The sequence below is a fragment of the Dermacentor andersoni genome, chromosome 6 (genome assembly GCF_023375885.2).
Source record: "Dermacentor andersoni chromosome 6, qqDerAnde1_hic_scaffold, whole genome shotgun sequence".
NCBI classification, from domain to species: domain Eukaryota; kingdom Metazoa; phylum Arthropoda; class Arachnida; order Ixodida; family Ixodidae; genus Dermacentor; species Dermacentor andersoni.
In genome coordinates, this window is record NC_092819.1 from 140,143,423 (window position 1) to 140,165,210 (window position 21,788).

Genomic DNA, 21,788 nt, shown 5'->3' on the forward strand with positions numbered 1-21,788 from the left:
AATCACAAGATGCTTGTGCCACGAGATGAGCTGGAAAATTGATGACCTCAAATTGCAGCATGTGTTACTGGAATCTCTTTAATCTGCTTGCTATGTTTGCGTTACTCTGCTGCTTTTGGCCGGCGAAGTTTCTGAGTTGGTTGTCATGTGCTTTGGTTGACAAGCATTGTGAATCTCGTCGGCGCTGGCCTCTCCAAACGCGGACAAGCTCCTATCGTGGAATCATCGACTGTATGAGCCGAGTACGACGCTATTTTACGTTGGGCAACTGAGGCGAATCGGTAATGTAGTTTCAGTAAGCATTCGCTGGGATGCCAATGAAAGACGATCATGAACCTATGAACGTGTCTCTCGCTTCAATCCTAACATACGACCCAGCTGCACCCTGCATTTCCGTAGTTGGTGGTCACTGCGCGACGAAACAGTCTAGAGCCGAAATTGTGTCATGTCTGAAAGGTTGTCTCGCAAAGTTGTTGCATATCTTGTTATCAGCGACTAATAAATTCTGATAACAGAACATTGCTTATAAATGTGAGAATTTGGAGCGTAGAAACCAATGTGGAATGGCAAATGTGCACTTTTGAAAAATTCGAGGGCTGCGATGTGAATAGGTACACGCGTGAATTCTCCTACAATAATGCAAGAGCCACTTTGTTTTTCTCTTCAAAGACGAAACCATTGACATGTTACAGAATGATCACCCTTTGCTTTAGTGAAATTTTGACAAGTTATGTTTTTTGAACGTGACTGATCTCTTTTATTCTTCCTTATAATTTGCCGCATCAGTCAATATGAACCGACTACAAGGGCTCGACCTTATTGCGGTTTTCGCCATTGCAATAGGTAGCCCTGAATTATCTCAAGCTTTGATATTTTCATCCAAAATGCATGTCTATGAAAAAGAGGGGCTTGCTTTGGCCCGAAATATCTGAGTTACTTTTTAACTGCAAGTGACACGAAGACGAAGGAGAAAGTAAAGTTCGTGTGGTTGTATTTTCAGCGAGCATGGAGCAGTCAACGCTGCGTGACTAATCAATTGATCTGCGCAGTGGAACGTTCACAGCTTATATGTGCGTTCTTCTACATATCCAAATGTAGCTTCATGCAGAACCCGGAATTAATGAAGAATATGACGAGGGTATTATGACCATAATTTAGTAATACACGTTTCTTATTTTTTTTTCAGATGAGGCATACAGAATGCTTCGTATTTGTTATTTGTATAAGTAGGGCTTAGTTAGGCAGGGGTCTCATTCACTAAAATCCACTCTGTCCTACCGGAGGGCTATCATGTCAACACACAGACAATGCACTAACGTGAAGTGATGGAATTGGCACATAACTCAGAACCTCCAGAATCATAATAATGTGATTTTGGGTATGGCATTCATGACGGTGTTTTCGACTGTGGGCCATTACTTATTTTTAAGAATGATACTTCTACGACTGTTATCGTGTTTTCCAGTGGTTGGTAGCAGGTTGCATTGCGTTCGAAAATTCACGCATGCTTACTTACGGAAGGCTTTCGCGTGAAATTAGAGGCTTTTCTAACATACACGACAGGTAACATGGTATTTAAAGTAGATGGGGTAAAATTACTGCCAGTAGTTTGTTGGTGTGCCATTTAAACACTAGCATAGTCGATGCTTACCAAGAGATTGATTGCATACATCGCAAGCTAAACATACTCGTGCATCAATGCGGCTACAAATTCAATTAATAAACATCGATATGATTTTGTAATTGCAGCAGTAATCATGATGATACTCAACGAAGCGGCCGCGCTCAGCGGTGGTATTGGAGAAATCAACGAGATCATGGGTGGTCGGAAGAAAAGAATAACTGGATATCTATCCACTCATAGCGATGGCTGAAGTGTAAAACAAAACAGAACTAAATCAGGTGCAAAGAAGACCTTGTTCTAAAACATGGCTTCCGATATAATAAAAAGTTAATTGGCGTATCTATCTATCTATCTATCTATCTATCTATCTATCTATCTATCTATCTATCTATCTATCTATCTATCTATCTATCTATCTATCTATCTATCTATCTATCTATCTATCTATCTATCTATCTATCTATCTATCTATCTATCTATCTATCTATCTATCTATCTATCTATCTATCTATCTATCTATCTATCTATCTATCTATCTATCTATCTATCTATCTATCTATCTATCTATCTATCTATCTATCTATCTATCTATCTATCTATCTATCTATCTATCTATCTATAAGGGTGTCCCAGCTAACATTATCCACAGTTTAAAAATATGCGAATACCATGTAGCTGAACACAACCACGGTAATATTGTTTGCTCCCGTCGCTTGGAGATACTCGAATTATTTTTCATTCCGCCTCATGAGATAGTCAGTGTATATACTTAAGAATCTTTTCACATATTAAAATGACATGAAAAGTGTCATTTAGAAAATTGTACAGCGAGGTGAGAAACCTCCCATACAGGTTTCTGTTGCTGAATACGGGCTATATTAAAAAAGTGTTTTTCCAAGCGTGAGAGAAGCCTGCAACTGGAAGCAAAATTCTCGTGTGGCTCGCCGCTTGAAGCATTTTGCGTGTATTCGCTGGCGTCTTTCTTCGTTGGAAAAACACTATTATGTAGCACTTATCGAGCAACAGAAAGCTCTACCGGGAGTTTTTCATGTCGTTCTACAATTTTCTACTCTATGCCTTTAATCGCGTGTAGAATAGCTACGGGGCTCACACGGGTCCCCTTTTGGTTCCGCTTAGTTGTCCTTTCGCCGGGACCCCATTTAAAGCATGAAAAGAAAATTTCCCAAATATTAAAGAAGAGTTGGAGTGCTCGCAGCAGGCCTTACCAAATCCTGACTGGGACCTTACTACTGTCAATGAAAACAAAAGTGTACAATCTTTGCATTCCACAGGTGATAACATATCGGAAGAAACTTGGAGGTTAACAAATTCGAGAACAAGTTAAGGACAGCGCATAGAACGCTGGAAAGATGTTGGTAGTAAGGCTAAGTGAGAGGAAGAGAGCGGGGTGGATCAGCTAGAAAGCGGGGACAGCCGATATTCTTGTTGACGTTAAGAGAACAAAATGGAACGAAGTCGGCCATGTAAGGCGTAGGACAGATAACGGGCGGCGCACCACTGGAAGCAAAGAATCGGTGCCAAAGGAAGGAAAGCGCAGTCGAGGGCGGCAGAAAACTAGGTGGGGAGATCGAATTAGGAAAATTTCAGCTGCGAATTGGATTCATCTAGCGCAAGATAGGGTTAATAGGAGATCACAGTGGAAGGGCTATACACAATATATAGACTGATGATGATGATAACTATTTACTCAGACGCGGACAACTGAGTACTATCTCAGCTGACAACTATCTGAACTGAACGATCGCCTTGCATTCACCCTTGAGCCTTAAAGTGGGATGTTAAATTTACACTTTACAGTTTCAATGAATAAAGCAGATACTTTCTTTTACGAAAGTAAGCTCCATCATTTAACGAACATGTAGCACTTAGAGACAGAAGTCTGATACAGCAGAAAAAGCAATGCAAACACAATCGTTCTCTTTGAGAATCCCGTTGTCGTGTGGCCAGCAGTCTTTACCATTGTTCTCGGACATCAACACTGACAGCGAACTCACCTGCGAAAAATATCTAAATATGGGATGGAGGGCCAACTATAAACCATGCTAGCTTCGTTATTTGACATGATCTTTGTAGGTAGCAGCTCTTCTTTCAAGTATACCATAAGTTTAAGGTTGCCGTAGAAGCTGATCGCTAAATTAAAGCCACAATAACTGTTTGCAAGGGAAATGTTCAACATTTGTTAAAGATTAATGCAACTCTCACGAATTTCTCATTGCGAAAGCTACACTTTGAAAGGCTTCTTCAATTTTCCTGGTGATAACGAATTGACTGTGTGATTGGCATCGTGCTCTTAACGACACGCATATATGGAGTGATATTTTTTATCAGAAAACTCGTACAGCAACTCTTATAGTGCGTTTCTCTGCCACGTAGTTCTGACATAAACACTCATCAGTAGGCTCCACGTAAACTTGCGAATGCGAAAAAACTTCATTGTAAAGACACATCACTGTTAATAAAAAGAGGACCTCCTTCAATGCATTCGAGTGAGTGGTACAGGTGTGAACACGTGGCAGAAACTGATTCATTTCTTTATTTACCCTGCTGTTTTCCAACCTTCTTCACGAAAAATATACCTCCATGATACTCTGACACCCACACACCGTCTATACGGCCGAAAATATTAAAAACACAACAAACATAAGGAAGGCATTTCTTTACGTTCCCGTGTAACAGTTTCTTATCTCGGCAAGAGCTCTCTTTTATACGGTTTTTCTAGTGTTTACACTATTTTGCCAATGCAATGAGTAGCGTTTTCAAATAGACACTTTAGAATAAGGTTTTTGTAGTACTGATCTCGATTATATTTCTTGTACTTTTAGTTCGTTACTTTGGTACATCTTGCATCGAAAAGAAAGATTTTGGTCCACAAGCTTTGTATTTTGGTAATAATATAAAATTGAATTGTTTACTGGTATGAAACGAAACGAAAAATTCAATATAAATTTTCTTTGTAGTTGTTAGGCCCATAATGTTTAGCATTACAAGTCAATTGACCATACTATACCTAATACTTATATTGCCAAAATAATTTTTTATGTGAGGATTGAAGGAAGAAAACAGTTTAATTTACTGTCTGATCATAACAGTCCACTCAGTTCTTTCATAAGAGACTATCCACTGCGCGCTTTATTAATTTAATTTTGAAAGAAATGTTCCCTATTCGCGTCATATAGTCACTACAGTAACTTACCTCGCTGAACAACGTGCTTAGTCATTTAAAAAAAAAAGACGAAATGTTTTTTAGTTGTCCGTGTCATGCACAGATTTCCAACTGAAGCTATCGTTAAAAAAGTGCTATTATTACGAACAAAGACAACATAATTTACTCGTATATTGCGCAATAACGGTAACAAATGTCGAAAGCCTAACCACCTTGCATGCGAAGTCCGTCAAAGCTCAAAAAATTCTTTGAAATAACGCAAGCACGACATTTTAAAGACAGAAGGCGAAGCTGTGAAGCTGAAAAAAATGAGTACACTAGTCTCAAAACGCATGCCTATTAAACAAATAAAATTGCAGTCGCGAAATCTACTTTGAACAGCACATCTCAAAAGAAAAAAAAAATCTGCTTGCTTAAGAGTATTCATTTCATAATCTAATCAGCTGGTACAAGATCTGCCGTTCGAACTTAATTACCCTTCTTTGTTATCACCCTTTCTTAATAATGCTAACAACATGAAGTTCACTGATGTAGTTCCACTGACAACTTTTAAGATGTGTTCTCAAGTGGAATGCTTTGTGCAGATTTGCAGAATTAAACATTTTTATTTTAGTTATCTATGACGTAATATTCTTTGTATATTTCCACTCGTAGTTTTCACTTTTAGAGTAAAACGTCACTGTTCTTAATATGGGCTATCTTCAATTCCTTTATTTGGTCGCTGCTTTGTGGCGCACATCTTGAGCAAGGGTGTAGAAACAGGTCGGTGCCATGAGCTTCATTTGACGAGTATATAGAAGTAGTAAAACCAGCAATTGTTGCGACAGAAATGCAATACAAGCTGGATGAGATCAAAAGAAAATTGATGCTTCCTTTCTAAGGGTTTTGCAATGGCCTTCTTTTTGTTGTCACTGCCCCATCCACGATATGCAATTAATTCCAAAACCGGGTTATAGCGGTTGCATGGAGACAGGAAAAGGCAATGTAAAATTGAGAGATAAAGTAAGGATGCTGTAATGGAATCGTTGCTTCATGGCAGCTGCTCTACACTTAATGTCATTTTACAGAACGAAATATACAAAGCAAGCACGTGCCCATTGCTCAGCATAGGCGCTCCTGCCCTCCAATTAGTAAAACGCAATAATGCCCGAGGTTGGAAGCAATTATCCAAGTTTTCGCTTGGGCATTCTCTCTACTGTTATGTTGTACTATTGGCGCCAGGAACATTTCATTAGTGAGCTTGTTTTTTCCTAAATCCCGTGTATGATTTTTATCGAACCATTGCACTTCCATCCGAAAGGTCAAATATTCGTTAGAACGATGTCCCGCAAAATTGCGCTTTTAATATTTTAACTTATTTTATTCGCCACAGCTGGTAAAACGAAGAATCGCAAGTACTTTTTGCAGCATATAAGCGAGGCCTGAAGGTTTACAAATCTACCCATATTCCCAGCGACATTTCGGACGCTGCCATCGACAGTCTCACTGGTGAGAATAAGCCTTTTTGCTGCTCGATTTCGAGCAATATTATGTCGCGCGCATTTTCGGCACGTAAGTTGTACCAGCAGTGAGCGTCCTGGGTGTACTGGTTTATTTAAAAATTATCTGAAAAGAAAAGAAAATGTCATATGGTGTTTATGACTACGCAATATAAAATTTTCATAGTTTAGTTAGAACATTTTTAATGTTAATATCGTTCTACATAGTTTCAACCACATGGAAAGGTATGTCAGGACCTGAAAGTTTCCGTTTGAAACCTTATCTATAAAATGGTTCCACTCAAAAGAATTGTACTCGCAGGTTAATGAGGCCGTTATTATATTTTTGAAAGAGAAAGGACAATGAAGAGTCAAAGGTATGTGCGTTCGATTGAGGACCGAGATCCCTTAGAGTTGGCGAAATTTCCAAAGAATCACCTGCACTGTGAGACACTGCTTTAGGTACACCCCAAGCTGGGACACCGTTTCTTGTTGAAGATAACTATAGCGCTGTGAAGAAATGGAGTCATTCACGAACAATCGAAAACATATTTTAACACACAAATAAAGCAGAATTTAGTAGCCTGGCTGCAAATAGAAATAGAAAGAAAAAGAGCATAGAACTGCATGTAGCATGCGTGGTGTTCGACTATTATTTCCCGCTTTCTATGTTTAGAAGCTGCTGGTGACAGGTATAAGGGCTTGATGTTTCCCTCCGAAATCTATATGTATCGATACAACCATATTCTTAGTCTTCTACTGCATTCGAATGTTCCAAATACGGTTGCCCGGTCAGCGTTTAGCATAAAATGTTTATTAAATGAAAGCCAATGCAGTTTTCCAGGTGAATTCATACGTGGCACAATTTATTTTTCTGCAGCGCAAGCAACATGAACCGTCTATTAGGAGTGGACCTTCTGTCTGTCGCCGCAATCGTAATTGGTAAAGATAACCATTTGCTTTCTATACATTGCCTATTTTTCACTTCATGGCAAAACAAAAGCTACAATTAGCTAAAACAAATCTAAATTCTAAAACAAACAAATGGAATATCTATAAACACTACAATTGCGAAGCAGTGACATCTTCGCATGATTTTATGTTGATCACGGAAGTGTGACAATGTTTATGATACCAGTTGCTGCTCATAATTTAACCACTGAAAGAAAAAGTATTTTACCGTTCTGCGTTCTGATATTACGCATTCACGTCATTTCGATAAACATAGCAAGAAATGTGCGCTACAATTTTCCTGAACCTTGAGGGCTATACAAATAATAAGACGCTACCCTCCAAGCGCTCATGCCAGGAGAATCAAATGCTTTGCTGTGCCGTTTGCAAAATAAGTGCTGAACTAAATGTTTTTGAAGTAACCGTTGTTTTCTGAAAGAATGGAAGCTTATGAACAAACCTAACGTATATCAATGAAATTTATAGTGAAGTTAGTCTGCAACATTCTATGATAAAATTGTTGCTTTTCATATATTCCTAATGAAATATTTCAAGCATTTATCTACCAATGTATCATGTAGTTCGATTATATATAGCGCAACATTACCGATCATTGATTGCTCATAGGCCTTTGCAAGTGCTATACGGGTACCAAAATTTTTTTGTAAATGTCGAATATATGTATCGACTAAATATTAACCAATACCATCGATATTACGCTGCAATAAGTCTTGCGGTACAGTTTCGGTTATTGTTCCTCAAATTGAGCGTTATTCTTCGAGCGACTATGATGCTAAGGAATATCTGTTGAAGAAAATAATGTTGAGCACTTGTGTGCTTGGTAATTTGATAATCCAACAGCATACCTGTTTTCAGCTTAGAACACTCAATCTTATTGTTATTAGACCCTGTTGCACTTAGCTGTCTAATCCTGCTGTTATTGGTTATTAGATTTATTACACATGCCTTGAAATATTAATTCTGTGTAATTGAATGCAAGAAGATTGGAAGAATGAGGGAGTTGTGAACCATATTCTCAATTTGCCTAGCGCTCTTGGTGGTGTCGAAGTCTTAACAGGAATTGAGCATTTGGGGGAAACATTTGTGGCGGGACACAATTTGGGCAGGACAGACGCCCCGTGGGCGTTTTAAACTGCCGAACATTTCTTTGCAGCTTCTCACAGAGGTTGTTAAAGGCTGTGAACGTAAAAATTATGATGCTGACGTTAACATGGTTATCTGAAACTAGAGTCGAGCAGGGTGCACCTGCTCCCTTCTGTTTGGGCAAATTGCTGCTTAACTACTGGCAAAAATATTTGTTAATTTCTTCATCTGACAACCGGAACATTTGTTCTAAAATGCTGCCTCAATAATTATATATGCAACCCATGACTTTTGCCAGGAATTACACGTCATTTTGAAGAACCGTTATTGTTATAAAAGTTTTTAAAAGGCCTCAAGCTGTTTTCTTCTACGTTTCAGCTTTGATCGTCATGGCTCCGGAAGAAGCTCTCGCTAGCTTCGGCGGAGGTGCGGGAGGAGGAGCCGGAGGCCCCGAAGGCTCGCGCAAGAAGTGAAGTTTCGTGCGTCCTGAATTACGCCATTCCACCTTTGTCACGGTCTGGATGACCGGCTCGCCTGCAATAAAATGCCTGTTGACAACATAATTGTGAAAACATGTTTAATCATAATAAGTATACTGCTGGTTAGATAGGTTTGATGGTAATGCTCACAATGTTCTGTATGATTTACGCAGTCGTTATCAGTAAGTTGTTGCGCATGTTCATGGAAACGAATTATGTGAAGAGGAGACGCGCTATCTTTTCTACTCCTTGCGAAATTAGGGCGACCTGGGATCACACTGTGAATATTTTCAGTGTTCGGCTCTTTACGGTTTAACTTTACGTAAATATCCGACATGTAGGTATTGAATGAGGTACGCCCCCGTATATACCATGACATCGTTTTCTGGATGGTTCAGGTGGCGTTTAAGATTTGTTTAAATATTTATTCTGCTCTCTCATGGCGCAGCGAGTTTCTCGACTCTTAGCCTCAATGTGTCGATTCGATAAGTTATTTCCAACATTTTAGACTCCAGGTTTATCATCCCTATTATGCCTACGGTTGGATATATCATACCTACCAGGCTGCCAAAGCAGAAACTAGAGCAGACGAACTGTTGATTGAGAATTTAGTACAAATACAAAAATACAAAACAAAGCGTAATGTGGCATATTCGCCACCCTAGATGGACTAAAAAAAAACCCGCTTTTTCAGAACATGCAGTGTCGGCATCTACTGGCGGCAACTTGTTTTCTTCGGGGTTTAATTACCTATTCATGTTATTGAACGCGATAGCAATATAGCTGGGCTTGACCAACCTTTGTGGTGCCGAAAAGCAAACATCGACCAAACCAGAATGGGGTGGAGTGTAACGAAGCGGCACAAGGAACACCCTCTGGCGGTGTAAGAATGTGAGAAAGTGTCACATGACGCACGGGCTATATGTTTCGAAGACCGACTTTGTGGAAGCAAAGAGAAACGCCTTCAATCGTGGGTTGAGGGTTAGATCAGGATTAGAATTGATTAGACATCAGGGATGTGTTGCCGTCAAAGAGAGTTTGACCCTCACCATCGCTTGTGCGTTTCTTTATGATATTACATGCACACTTTGATGCCTTTTCTAATATCTGAAAAAAGAAGAACTCGAGATATCGTGAGCATTCCACGCTGAATGAGAAAGCGTGACTTTGTGTGTTTAGAATTATAATGAATCGGCATTCATCAATACGACTGTTCAAGGTCTCCTTTGACGTAAGCGTTCACCGACTTCGATAATATGTATTATCACATTTAAATGTTCTTGAGTACTTGACTTACGAAAGGTTTATAGGTCATTGTGGTATCTTTATTTAAATTTCACTAAGAGGAAGAAAGCTCGCTATCAGTGACCTGTATTGAATTCGTTCTTTGCATAGTGGATTGGTTAGGAAGACCGACATATTGCAATCCTGACTGTTTAATTATTTCGGAGATGTCCTTACGTCGCAAAATGTGTCAATACAGTCGAAACAAGCTTACTTTCTAAGTGATATTTCGTTTGTCAGTATTAGCAAACCTTTATTATAATAACGTAGATGATGCTTTCCACGCATGTGCAAAATTTATGAAATTTGAGAGAGTGTGAAACTTTTCATGCGTCTATATTATCACAATGTACTGACGGTTAAGAAAAGAGTAGTGAAAAGCGTGAGCCACAAAACTATTGCTTTATTGGGGGAAATGGGCCCAGAAAAATTATAGTAAACCACAACGATTGCGGTGAGCATAATTGTTGGTCGTCCCAAATCTGATCAATGGGTCAAGCGCGACGGCTTTTACACGTAACATGTCAGAAAGTACAACGTACTCGCTGGTTACCGCGTGCCTTCTAGAAAGTACTACATAGCTCTTATACCACATATGTTCAGGTCGCGCACACATAGAACCACAGATAACATTCCAGGACCTTCCGACACATGGAACTGGTGAAAAGTGGTCACGGGATAAGTAACAATCAAGTACACGTGTCATATGGTCCCCTTTTAAAGAAAACAATAACAATAAACACAAGCAACACAGTAAAGTTAAATTCAACACCGCGACAAAGTCCCAAAGTTCGTAATCAGGCGTAGAAACGCTTCAAAAATACCACGTGGAAAATTTATTGTCGCGCACGGTTGCCGGGCTGCTCTTTTCCGTAGCTTTGTCGGCTTGACGAGGGCTTAGTGAGGAGCACTTACGCCGCTTTTTCCAAAGCTGCAAGATCATGCGTCGTATTTGCGCACTTGACTATGAGGTCATGCCAGACTTCATCTCGGAATCAAAGCAGTGCCGTGCGCGACATTAAATTGTCAACGTGGTGTTTTTGAAGCGTTTCTGCGCCTGCTTACGAACTTTGGGACTTTGTCGCGGTGTTGAATTTATCTTTACTATGTTGCTTGTGTTTATTGTTTTTGTTTTCTTTAAAAGGGGACCATATGACACGTGTACTTGGTTGTTACTTATCCCGTGACCGCTTTTCACTAGTTCCATCTGTCGGAAGGTCCTGGAATGTTATCTGTGGTTCTAAGTGTGCGCGACCTGAACATATGTGGTATAAGAGCTGTCTAGTACTTTCTAGAAGGCACGCGGTAACCAGCGAGTACGTTGTAGTTTCTGATATGTTACGTGTAAAAGCCGTCGCGCTTAACCCATTGATCAGATTTGGGACGACCAACAATTATGCTCACCGCAATCGTTGTGGTTTACTGTTACTTATCTTTCTGGGCACATTTCCCCGAATAAAGGAATAGTTTTGTGGCTCACACTTTTCACTGCTCTGTTCTCAACTGCCAGTACATATTGATAATATAGAGGCATGAAAAGTTTTACACTCTCTCGAACTTCATAAATTTTGCACATGCGTGGAAAGCATCATCTACGTTATTATAATAAAGGTTTGATAATACTGACAAACGAAATGTCACTTAGAAAATAAGCATGTTTAGAATGTATTGATACATTTTGCGACGTAAGGTCATCTCCGAAATAATTAAACAGTCAGGATTGCAATATGTCGGTCTTCCTAACCAACCCAGTATGCAAAGAACGAATTCAATACAGGTCACTGATAGCAAGCTTTCTTCCTCTTAGTGAAATTTAAATAAAGATACCACAATGACCTATAAACCTTTCGTAAGTCAAGTACTCAAGAACTTTTACATGTGATAATACATATTATCGAAGGCGGTGAACGCTTACATCACAGGAGATCTTGAACAGTCGTATTGATGGTTGTCGAGTCATTGTAATTCTAAACACACGAAGTCACGCTTTCTCTTTCAGCGTGGAATGCTCACGATATCTCGAGTTCTTCTTTTTTCAGATATTAGAAAAGGCATCAAAGTGTGCATGTAATATCATAAAGAAACGCACAAGCGATGGTGAGGGTCAAACTCTCTTTGACGGCAACACATCCCTGATGTCTAATCAATTCTAATCCTGATCTAACCCTCAACCCACGATTGAAGGCGTTTCTCTTTGCTTCCACAAAGTCGGTCTTCGAAACATATAGCCTGTGCGTCACGTGACACTTTCTCACATTCTTACGCCGCCAGAGGGTGTTCTTTGTGTCGCTGTATTACATTCCACCCCATTCTGGTTTGGTCGATGTTTGCTTTTCGGCACCACAAAGGTTGGTCAAGCCCAGCTATATTGCTATCGCGTTCAATAACACGAATAGGGATTTAAATTCCCAAAAAAACGAGTTGCCGCCGGCAGAAGCCGACACTGCATGTTCTGAAAAAGCGGGTAATTTTCTTTCAGTCCATCTAGGGTGGCGAATATTCCGCATTACGCTTTGTTTTGTATTTTTTTATTTGTACTAAATTCTCAATCAACAGTGCCTCTGCTCCAGTTTCTGCTTTGGCAGCCTGGTAGGTATGATATAGCCAACCGTAGGCATAATAGGGATCTAAACCTGGAGTCTGAAATGTTGGAAATAACTTATCGAATCGAAACATAGAGGCTAAGAGTCGAGAAACTCGCTGCGCCATGAGAGAGCAGAATAAATATTTTAAAAAATCTTAAACGCCACCTGAACCATCCAGAAAACGATGTCATGGTATATACGGGGGCATACCTCGTTCAATACCTACATGTCGGATATTTACGTAAAGTTAAATCGTAAAGAGCCGAACACTGAAAATATTCACAGTGTGATCCCAGGTCTCCCTAATTTCGCAAGGAGTAGCAAAGATAGCGCGTCTCGTCTTCACATAATTCGTTTCCATGTACATGCGCAACAACGTAATGAAAACGAGTGCGTAAATTGCACAGAACATTGTGTCCATTACCATCAAACCTATCTACCCAGCCGTATATTCATTGTGAATAAAGCATGTTTACATAATTATGTTCTCAACACGCATTTTATTGCAGGCGAGTGGGTCATCCAGAGCATGGCAACAGTGGAATGGCGTCATTCAGGACGCACGAAACTTCACTTCTTGCGCGAGCCTTCGGGGCCTCCGGCTCCTCCTCCCGCACCTCCGCCGAAGCTAGCGAGAGCTTCTTCCGGAGCCATGACGATCAAAGCTGAAACGTAGAAGAAAACAGCTTGAGGCCTTTTAAAAACTTTTATAACAATAACGGTTCTTCAAAATGACGTGTAATTCCTGGCAAAAGTCATGGGTTGCATTTATAATTATTGAGGCAGCATTTTAGAACAAATGTTCTGGTTCTCAGATGAAGAAATCAACAAATATTTTTGCCAGTAGTTAAGGAGCAATTTGCCCAAAAAGAAGGGAGCCGGTGCACTCTGCTCGACTCTAGTTTCAGATAACCATCTTCACGGCAGCGGCATAATTTTTACGTTCACTGCCTTTAACAACCTCTGTGAGAAGCAGCAAAGAAATGTTCGGCAGTTGAAAACGCCCACTGGGCGTCTGTCCTGCCCAAATTGTGTACCGCCACAAATGGTTCCCCCAAATACTCAATTCCTGTTAAGACTTCGACACCACCAAGAGCGCTAGGCAAATTGAGAATATGGTTCACAACTCCCTCATTCTTCCAATTTTCTTGCATTCAATTTCACAGAATTCATATCTGAAGGCATGTGTGATAAATCTAATAAACAATAACAGCAGGAATAGACAGCTAACTACAACAGGGTCTAATAACAATAAGATTGATTGTTCTAAGCTTAAAACAGGTCTGCTGTTGTATTACCAAATTACCAAGCACACAAGTGCTCAACATTGTTTTCTTCAACAGACATTCCTTAGCATCATAGTCGCTCGAAGAATAACGCTCAATTTGAGGAAGAATAACCGAAACTGTACCGCAAGAGTTATTGCAGCGTAAGTTCGATGGTATTGGTTAATATTTAGTCGATACATATATTCCACATTTACTCAAAATTTTTATTACCCGTAATCCTCTTGCAAAGACTTATTAGCAATCAATGATCGGTAATGTTGCGCTATATATAATCGAACTACATGAGACATTGGTAGATAAATGCTTGAAATATTTCATTAGGAATATATGAAAAGCTAGAATTTTATCATAGAATGTTGCTGACTACCTTGGCTATAAAGTTCATTGATATACGTTAGGTTTCTTCTTTAGCTTAAATTGCTTTCAGAAAACAACTGCTACTTCAAAAACTTTTAGTTCAGCATTTACTTTGCAAAGGGCACAGCAAAGCATTTGATTCTCCTGGCATGAGCGCTTGAAGGGTCGCGTCTTATTATTTGTATAGCCCTCAAGGTTCCGGAAAATTGTAGCGCACATTTCTTGCGATATTTATGGAAAGACGCGAATGCGTAATATCAGAACGCAGAACCGTAAAATACTTTTTTTTTCAGTGGTTAAATTATGAGGAGCAACTGGTACCATAAAAATTGGCACACTTCCATGATCAACATAAAATCATGCGAACATGTCACTGCTTCGCAATTGTAGTGTTTGTAGATATTCGATTTGTTTGTTTTAGAATTTGGATTTAATTTAGCTAATTGTAGCTTTTGTTTTGCCATGAAGTGAAAAAATAGGCAATGTATACAAAGCAAATGGTTATCTTTACCAATTACAATTGCGGCGACAGACAGAAGGTCCACTCCAAACAGACGGTTCATGTTGCTTGCGCTGCAGAAAAATAAATTGTGCCACGTATGAATCCACCAGGAAAACTGCATCGGCTTTCATTTAATAAACATGTTATGCTAAACGCTGACCGGGCAACCGTATTTGGAACATTGGAATGCAGTAGAAGACTGAGAATATGGTTGTATCGATACATATAGATTTTGGAGGGAAAGATCAGGCCCGTATACCTGTGACCCGCAGCTTCGAAACATAGAAAGCGGGAAATAATATTCGAACACCACGCATGCTACATGCAGTTTTATGCTCTTTTCTTTTGTAAAATGGAAATCTATAGCCTACATTAGTATTTCTATTTGCAGCCAGGCTACTTAATTCTGCTTTATTTGTGTGTTAAAATATGTTTTCGATTCTTCGTGAATGACTCCATTTCTTCACAGCGCTATAGTTATCTTGAAAAAGAAACGGTGTCCCAGCTTAGGGTGTACCTAAACCAGTGTCTCACCATGCAGGTGATTCGTTGGAAATTTCACCAACTCTAAGGAACCTCGGTCCTCAATCGAACACACATAGGTTTGACTCTTCATTGTCCTTTCTCTTTGAAAAATATAATAACGGCCTCATTAGCCTGCGAGTACAATTCTTTTCACTGGAACCATTTTATAGATGAGGTTTCAAACGGAAACTTGCAGGTCCTGACATACCTTTCCATGTGGTTGAAACTGTAGAACGATATTAACATTAAAAATGTTCTAACTAAACTATGGAAATTTTATATTGCGTAGTAATAAACACCACATGACATTTTCTTTTCTTTTCAGGCAATTTTGAAATAAACCAGTACACCCAGGACGCTCACTGCCGGTACATCTTATGTGCCGAAAAAGCGCGTGACAAAATATTGCTCGAAATCGAGCAGCAAAAAGGCTTATTCTCACCAGTGAGACTGTCGATGGCAGAGTCCGAAATGTCGCTGGGGAAATGGGTAGATTTGTAAAGCTTCAGGCCTCGCTTATATGCTGGAAAAGGTACTTGCGATTCTTCGTTTTACCAGCTGTGGCGAATAAGTTAAAATAATAAAAGCGCAGTTTTGCGGAACATCGTTCTAACGAATATTTGACCTTTCGGATGGAAGTGCAATGGTTCGATAAAAGTCATACGCGGGATATGAAAAAAAACAAGCTCACTAATGAAATGTTCCGGGCGCCAATAGTACAACATGACAATAGAAAGAATGCAGAAGCGAAAACTTGGATAATTGCTTCAAACCTCCGGCAATATTGCGTTTTACTAATTAGAGGGCAGGAGCGCCTATGTTGAGCAGTGGGCACGTGCTTGCTTTGTATATTTGGTTCTTTAAAATGACATTAAGTGTAGAGCAGCTGCCATGAAGCAACGATTCCATTACAGCATCCTTACTTCCTCTCTGTCAATTTTACATTGCCTTTTCCTGTCTCCATGCAACCGCTATAACCCGGTTTTGGAATTAATTGCATATCGTGGATGGGGCAGTGACAACAGAAAGAAGGCCATAGCAAAACCCTTAGAAAGGAGGCATCAATTTTCTTTTGATCTCATCTAGCTTGTATTGCATTTCTGTTGCAACAATTGCTGGTTTGCTAAAATAAAAATGTTTAATTCAATCTGCACAAAGCATTCCACTTGAAAACACATCTTAAATGTTGTCAGTGGAACTACATCAGTGAAATTCATATTGTTAGTATTATTAAGAAAGGGTGATAACAAAGAAGGTTAATTAAGTTCGAACGGCAGATCTTGTCCCAGCTGATTAGATTATGAAATGAATACTCTTAAGCAAGCAGATTTTTTTTTCTTTTGAGATGTGCTGTTCAAAGTAGATTTCGCGACTGCAATTTTATTTGTTTAATAGGCATGCGTTTAGAGACTAGTGTACTCAATTTTTTTAGCTTCCCAGCTTCGCCTTCTGTCTATAAAATTTCGTGCTTGCGTTATTTCAAAGAATTTTTTGAGCTTTGACGGACTTCGCTTGCAAGGTGGTTAGGCTTTTGACATTTGTTGCCGTTATTACGCAATATACAAGTAAATATGTTGTCTTTGTTCGTAATAATATCACTTTTTTAACGATAGCTTCAGTTGGAAATCTGTGCATGACACGGACAACGAAAATAGATTTCGTCTTTTTTTTTTGAAATGACTAAGCACGTTGTTCTGCGCGGTAAGTTACTGCAGTGACAATATGACGAGAATAGGGAACATTTCTTTCAAAATTAAATTAATAAAGAGCGCAGTGGATAGTCTCTTATGAAAGAACTGAATGGACTGTTATGATCAGACAGTAAATTAAAATGTTTGTTCCTTCAATCCTTACATAAAAAATTATTTTGGCAATAGAAGTATTAGGTATAGTATTGCCAATTGACTTCTAATGCTAAATTTTACAGGCCTAACGACTATGAAGAAAATATATATTGAATTTTTCGTTTTGTTTTATACCAGTAAACAATTCAATTTCATATTATTACCAAAATACACAGTTTGTGGACCAAAATCTTTCTCTTCGATGCAAGATGTGTCAAAGTAACGAACTAAATGTACAAGAAATATAATCCAGATCAGTACTACCAAAACCTAATTCTCAAGTGTCTATTTGAAAACGCTACTCATTGCTTGGCAAAATAGTGTAAACACCAGAAAAACCGTATACAAGAAGAGCTCTTGCCGAGAGAAGAAACTGTTTCACGGGAACGTAAAGAAATAGCTTCATTACGTTTGTTGTGTTTTTAATATTTTCGGCCGTATAGATGGTGCGTGGGTGTCAGAGTATCATAGAGGTATATTTTTCGCGAAGAAGACTGGAAAACAGCGGGGTAAATAAAGAAATGAATCAGTTTCTGCCAAGTGTTGACACCTGTACCTCTCACTCCAATGCATGGAAGGAGGTCCTCTTATTAATAACAGTTATGTGTCTTTACAATGAAGATATTTCGCATTCGCAAGTTAACGTGGAGCCTACTGATGAGTGTTTATGTCAGAACTACATGGCAGAGAAACGCACTATAAGAGTGCTGTACGAGTTTTCTGATAAAAAATATCACTCCATATATGCGTGTAGTTAAGAGAACGATGCCAATCACACAGACAATTCGTTATCACCAGGAAAATTGAAGAAGCCTTTCAAAGTGTAGCTTTCGCAGTGAAGAAATTCGTGAGAGTTGCATTAATCTTCAACAAATGTTCAACATTTTCCTTGCAAACAGTTATTATGGCTTTAATTTAGCGATCAGCTTCTACGGCATCCTTAAACTTATGGTATATTTAAAAGAAGAGCTATAAAGATCATGTCAAATAACAAATCTGGCATGGTTTATAGTTGGCCCTCCATCCCATATTAAGATATTTTTCGCAGGTGAGTTCGCTGTCAGTGCTGATGTGCGAGAACAATGGTAAAGACTGCTGGCCACTCGACAACGGGATTCTCAAAGAGAACGATGGTGTTTGCATTGCTGTTTTTGCTGTATCAGACTTCTGTCTCTAAGTGCTACATGTTCGTTAAATGATGGAGCTTACTTTCGTAAAAGAAAGTATCTGCTTTATTCATCGAAACTGTAAAGTGGAAATTTAACATCCCACTTTAAGGCTCAAGGGTGAATGCAAGGCGATTTTTCAGTTCAGATAGTTGTCAGCTGAGATAGTTCTCAGTTGTCCGCGTCAGAGCATATAGTTATCATCATCATCAGTCTATATATTGCGTATACTCCTCCCCCTGTGATCTCCTATTAACCCTATCTTGCGCTAGATGATTCCCATTCGGAGCTGAAATTTTCCTAATTCGATCTACCCACCTAGATTTCTGCCGTCCTCGACTGCGCTTTCCTTCCCTTGGCACCGATTCTTTGTTTCCAGTGGTGCGCCGACCGTCATCTGCCCTACGTCTTACATGGCCGTCTCCGTTCCATTTTGTTCTCTTAACGTGAACAAGAATATCGGCTGTCCCCGCTTTCTAGCTGCTCCACCCCGCTCTCTTCCTCTCACTTAGCCTTACTACCAACATCTTTCCAGCGTTCTATGCGCTGTCCTTAACTTGTTCTCGAATTTGTTAACCTCCAAGTTTCTTCCGATATGTTATCACCTGTGGAATGCAAAGATTGTACACTTTTGTTTTCATTGACAGTAGTAAGGTCCCAGTCAGGATTTGGTAAGGCCTGCTGCGAGCACTCCAACTCTTCTTTAATATTTGGGAAATTTTCTTTTCATGCTTTAAATGGGGTCCCGGCGAAAGGACAACTAAGCGGAACCAAAAGGGGACCCGTGTGAGCCCCGTAGCTATTCTACACGCGATTAAAGGCATAGAGTAGAAAATTGTAGAACGACATGAAAAACTCCCGGTAGAGCTTTCTGTTGCTCGATAAGTGCTACATAATAGTGTTTTTCCAACGAAGAAAGACGCCAGCGAATACGCGCAAAATGCTTCAAGCGGCGAGTCACACGAGAATTTTGCTTCCAATTGCAGGCTTCTCTCACGCTTGGAAAAACACTTTTATATAGCACGTATTCAGCAACAGAAACCTGTATGGGGACTTTCTCATCTCGCTGTACAATTTTCTAAATGACACTTTTCATGTCATTTTAATATGTGAAAAGTTTCTTAAGTATATACACTTACTATCTCATGAGGCGGAATGAAAAATATTTCGAGTATCTCCAAGCGACGGGAGCAAACAATATTACCGTGGTTGTGTTCAGCTACATGGTATTCGCATATTTTTAAACTGTGGCTAATGTTAGCTGGGACACCCTTATAGATAGATAGATAGATAGATAGATAGATAGATAGACAGATAGACAGACAGACAGACAGACAGACAGACAGACAGACAGATAGACAGATAGATAGATAGATAGATAGATAGATAGATAGATAGATAGATAGATAGATAGATAGATAGATAGATAGATAGATAGACAGACAGAGAGACAGATAGATAGATAGATAGATAGATAGATAGATAGATAGACAAACAGACAGACAGACAGACAGATAGATACATAGATAGATAGGTAGATAGATAGATAGATAGATAGATAGATAGATATATAGATAGATAGATAGATAGATAGATAGATATACAGACAGACAGACAGACAGACAGACAGACAGACAGATAGATAGATAGATAGACAGACAGACAGACAGACAGACAGACAGATAGATAGATAGATAGATAGATAGATAGATAGATAGATAGATAGATAGATAGATAGATAGATAGATAGATAGATAGATAGACAGACAGACAGACAGACAGACAGACAGACAGACAGACAGACAGACAGACAGACAGACAGACAGACGGACGGACGGACGGACAGACAGACAGACAGACAGACAGACAGACAGACAGACAGACAGACAGACAGACAGACAGACAGACAGACAGACAGACAGACAGACAGACAGACAGACAGACAGACAGACAGACTGATAGATAGATAGATAGATAGATAGATAGATAGATAGATAGATAGATAGATAGATAGATAGATAGATAGATAGATAGATAGATAGATAGATAGATAGATAGATACGCCATTTACCTTTTTATTACATCGGAAGCCATGTTTTAGAACAAGGTCTTCATTGCACCTGATTTAGTTCTGTTTTGTTTGACACTTCAGCCATCGCTATGAGTGGATAGATATCCAGTTATTTTTTACTTCCGACCACCCATGATGTCGTTGATTTCTCCAACACCACGGCTGAGCGCGGCAGCTTCGTTGAGTGTCATCATGATTACTGCTGCAATTACAAAATCATATCGATGTTTAATAATTGAATTTGTAGCCGCACTGATGTAGGAGTACGTTTAGCTTGCGATGTATGCAATCAAGCTCTTGGTAAGCATCGTCTATGCTAGTGTTTAAATGGCACACCAACCAACTTTGGCAGTAATTTTACCCCATCTACTTTAAATATAATGTTACCTGTCGTGTATGTTAGAAAAGCCTCTAATTCCACGCGAAAGTCTTTTCAGTAAGCATGTCTGAATTTTCGAACTGAATGCAACCTCCTACCAACTACTGCAAAAAACGATGACAGTCATAGAAGTATCATTCTTAAAAATAAGTTATGTCCCACAGTCGAAAACACCGTCATGAATGCCATACCCAAAATCGCATTATTGCGATTCTCGACGTTCTGAGCTATGTACCAATTCCATCACTCCACGTTAGTGCATTGTCTGTGTGTTGACATGATAGCCCTCCGGTAGGACAGAGTGGACTGTTAGTGAATGAGACCCCTGCCAACCTAAGCCATACTTATACAAATAACAAATACGAAGCATTCTGGATGCCTCATCTGAAAAAAAATAAGAAACGTGTATTACTAAATTATGGTCATAATACCCTCGTCATATTCGTCATTAATTCCGGGGTCTGCATGAAAAGTGCTACGTTTGGATATGTGGAAGAACGCACAAACCAGCTGTGAACGTTGGACTGCGCAGATCAATTGTTTAGTCACGCTGCGTTGACTGCTCCATGCTCGCTGGAAATACAACCACACAAACTTTTCTTTCTCCGTCGTCCTTGTGTCACTTGCAGTTAAAAAGTAACTGAGATATTTCGGGCCAAAGCAAGCCCCTCTTTTTCATACACATGCATTTTCGATGAAAATATCAAAGCTTGAGATAATTCAGGGCTTCCTATTGCAATGGCGAAAACCGCAATAAGGTCGAGTCCTTGTAGTCGGTTCATATTGACTGATGCGGCAAATTATAAGGAAGAATAAAAGAGATCAGTCACGTTGAAAAAAAAAAAAACTCGTCACAATTTCACTAAAGCAAAGGGTGGTCATTCTGTAACATGTCAATGGTTTTGTCTTTGAAGAGAAAAACGAAGTGGCTCTTGCATTATTGTAGGAAAATTCACGCGTGTACCT

The 21,788-nt window shown here is 39.4% G+C and overlaps 1 long non-coding RNA gene across 1 annotated transcript; it reads left to right on the forward strand.

The window, feature by feature from the left end:
• The first annotated feature begins 6,245 nt into the window (after nucleotides 1–6,245).
• Nucleotides 6,246–8,904, forward strand: LOC129384657 (uncharacterized). The gene is made up of 3 exons (XR_008612338.2): nucleotides 6,246–6,296; nucleotides 7,167–7,228; nucleotides 8,720–8,904. It is a non-coding gene; the product is annotated as an uncharacterized lncRNA (long non-coding RNA).
• Nucleotides 8,905–21,788: the final 12,884 nt, after the last annotated feature.